This window comes from Panthera uncia, assembly GCF_023721935.1.
Source record: "Panthera uncia isolate 11264 chromosome E2 unlocalized genomic scaffold, Puncia_PCG_1.0 HiC_scaffold_19, whole genome shotgun sequence".
NCBI lineage: Eukaryota > Metazoa > Chordata > Mammalia > Carnivora > Felidae > Panthera > Panthera uncia.
Genome location: NW_026057588.1, coordinates 27815661 through 27818783, shown reverse-complemented (window position 1 = coordinate 27818783; position 3123 = coordinate 27815661). Strand labels below are relative to the sequence as shown.

Here is a 3123-nt window from a genome sequence, read left to right as displayed (position 1 = left end):
GGTGGGCAGGAAAGAATTCATAGAAAGTAAATGTTGACCAAAATTAATAATAGATCACAGACACTAAGTAGCTGAACAGTGAAATAGCAGACTGATACGCTAGCACGAGACATTCGTTCAAAGTGCAGAGCCAAAGACAAACATTAAAATTCTGGATGAAAGAGAGGAAACACAGGATAAATCTAAGAGATGGGATGTCTAATGGACATTACAGAAGAGAAAACAAGGGGAGGACAACATTTTTTTTTAAGTGATAATACATCAGAGGAAGAAATTCTTTTTTTAAAACACATTTTTTTTTTTACATTTATTTATTTGTGAGAAACAGAGTGAGACAAAGCATGAGTGGGGGAGGGGCAGAGAGAGAGGGAGACACAGAATCTGAAACAGGCTCCAGGCTCTGAGCACGTGGCAGCATAGAGCCTGATGCGGGGCTCGAACCCATGAACTATGAGATCATGACCTGAGCCGAAGTCAGACGCTCAACCGACTGAGCCACCCAGGTGCCCCAGAAATTCTTTTTCTAAAATTTATTTTAATCTTTATTCATTATTTTTGAGAGAGAATTAAATTTATTTTAATCTTTATTCATTATTTTTGAGAGAGAGAGAGAACAGGGGAGGGGCAGAGAGAGAGGAAGACACAGAATTTGAAGCAGGCTCCAGGCTCTGAGCTGTCAGCACAGAGTCAGATGCGGGACTTGAACTCATGGAAGTGTGAGATCATGACCTGGGCTGAAGTCAGACGCCCAGCCGACTGAGCCACCCAGGCGCCCCAAGAAATTCTTGAGTCATACAGAAACACTATGGTGACCATAAAGGAAGGAGAATCAGTCTGGCACCAAATGTCTCATCTATAGTATGAAAATTCTAACAGTAATAGACAAGTAATTCCAAAATTCTAGCGGGAATCGATTTTGATCCCAGCATTCTTGGGTCCTCTCAAACTATTCTCCATGTGTAAGAACAAAGAAAAAAGAAGATAATAGAATAATGTTAATAACAACAAAATCCAGGTGTCAACATTTAATTAAAGTATCCTTTTGGTTCAGGTTGCTGGCTTCATTCTTGATAGAGAAATATAAGCTTGTTTATATTTGTTAATGTTCTAATAGGGATCATTGTTCGCACAGAACAGAAACATACTGAAGCTAATTCAAAAAAGGAGGCTTATATTAAGGATTTGACAAGAAAACTGAGAGTCCAGCCAGCTCCGTGGGAAATAGAAATTAGAAGCCAGTGCAAATCAAAGCCCTGCCCTCAGTTTTAGGGGCTGCTAGGTCCTGTCTCTCTCCCTCAGTGCCCGTGTGGTTTGTCACACCTTTTTTTCTTGGTGGCTTCTCTTTGAGCTGCTGATGTCTATGTCTACACAGCCCAATAGGGCCACAATTCGTGAGTCTAAGAACTGGACATGTCCAGGCCCAAACAACCACAGTCTCTGTGGCTCTTAATTCAGATTTGCAGGAAAGACCGCCCCCAGCTGGTTGCTAGCCAGCACAAGATTGCCTGGCCTCGTGTTATGTGTCTCATCCAGAACGAATTCTCAAAGCTGGGGTGGGGTGCGGTGATGTGATATTACATGGCTGAGTGGGACTGTCTCTTCACTGGACATAAGGATAAAGGACATTGCCAGGGAAGTGAGCTTGTAGCAAAGACAAGAAAACATGGCCAGTAAGGTGAAAAAATGTCTGAGTGGCTATTGGTAGCACAGAGATAGACTAACTCAGTGGTTCACAATGAAGCTAGCCTCTTATGGGAACAACGTACCTGGCAGAACTCTCTTTCTGTTGTCCAATTAAAATGGGTCTTATAAATATTTAACCAGATATGCTTTCTTAAGCTCCTCAAAGAAATACTATTCCACCTTCTCTGGGGTAGCTCCTCAGCTATCTGAAGATAGCAAACGATACCCACAGCCTCCCTCCCCCATTATCGTTTCTTCAGGTTAAACAGACTTACCTAAGTTTTGTTAGTTTTAAGACTTTTAGGGGAGAGAGACAAAACCGAACTACTCTTGCCCCTCCTTTGTAGATACTTCTAGAATAGCACTCATGTCTCTATTAGGTAACAATGTATCTGCCTTGCCTGCTAGATCAGTAGCTTTTTGATGTGTTGTGTCCAATTAAGTTTTCAACTTCCAACAATTTGACCTTTTGCCAGGAACATAGTAGGGGCATAAAGAAATGAAATGTGTTAGTCAAAATAATCTTTATTTTGAATCCTAAGGCATTTTGGATTTAAATTCTAGACACTTCTATCCTGTTGGTGATTATTAAACCACGAGACAGAGGGCTGAATTAGAGAATCTCTTCCTGCACATACTCCGGATTTTGTGAAGTGCTCTCTCCATCAGGGACACTTGGTAGCAGGTGTCTTCTGAGTTGATGGGCACAGAGTTTTCCAAGGCAACCTGGAAGGGAAGTTAGCAAAAGCGCAGAGGGACAGTGTCATTTTTCCTGAAGTCGCTTGACCGTTTGGGGGATGGTAAGTAAAGGAACTGGCGTGCCATTACCAATTTGTCCCACTGGGGTACTCGATGATAACCATTGCTTTTAAATCATAACTGACTTTTTGGAAAACAACAGCAACAACACAGTTCAGGTTTCTCAGACGTGGTTCCCCTGAGGTTCCAAGGAACAAGTGATGAGGTTAGCCCATGAGATGTTCACCTCTGGAATCTTGCGACCCAGGTACTGTATTGCTATGGCAACCCACTGTTTATTTAGAAAGATGAAGTTGCTTAAGGTTGACAGTTGGACTAAAGGGGCAGGTGCACCGTTCAAACTCTGAACCAAAATGCATTACAGAAAATGTCCGTTCATATAAATATGTAATAGCTAGAAAAAACAATCTAATCTGAACCGAGTTGGCCATTTTCTGTGCTGCAGATGCAGTTAAGGAGCCTATTGAGAAATTAATATAAATACCTTAAATGATAGGATTTAGAGAGTGCCACGGCTCTCGAGTCTGATTATTGCAGCCTTACATTGTTCCTTATCTGACCCAGATTTTGAGTCACTACTCTGAACTTAATTTAAGGAGTGGTTCAGTGTAATGAGTTTCCAACTCTGTGCAGAAAACAAATTTGCATTTTTCCAACTGATTAGTTTCTCTACTGATTAAC

At 41.5% G+C, this 3123-nt stretch overlaps 1 long non-coding RNA gene across 1 annotated transcript; it reads right to left on the bottom strand.

Annotated features, from left to right (window-relative positions):
* Nucleotides 1–2188: 2188 nt before the first annotated feature.
* LOC125915726 (uncharacterized) lies at nucleotides 2189–2675 on the bottom strand. The gene is made up of 2 exons (XR_007455729.1): nucleotides 2512–2675; nucleotides 2189–2409 (listed from the first exon to the last, which is right to left on the bottom strand). It is a non-coding gene; the product is annotated as an uncharacterized LOC125915726 (long non-coding RNA).
* Between the last annotated feature and the right edge of the window lie 448 nt (nucleotides 2676–3123).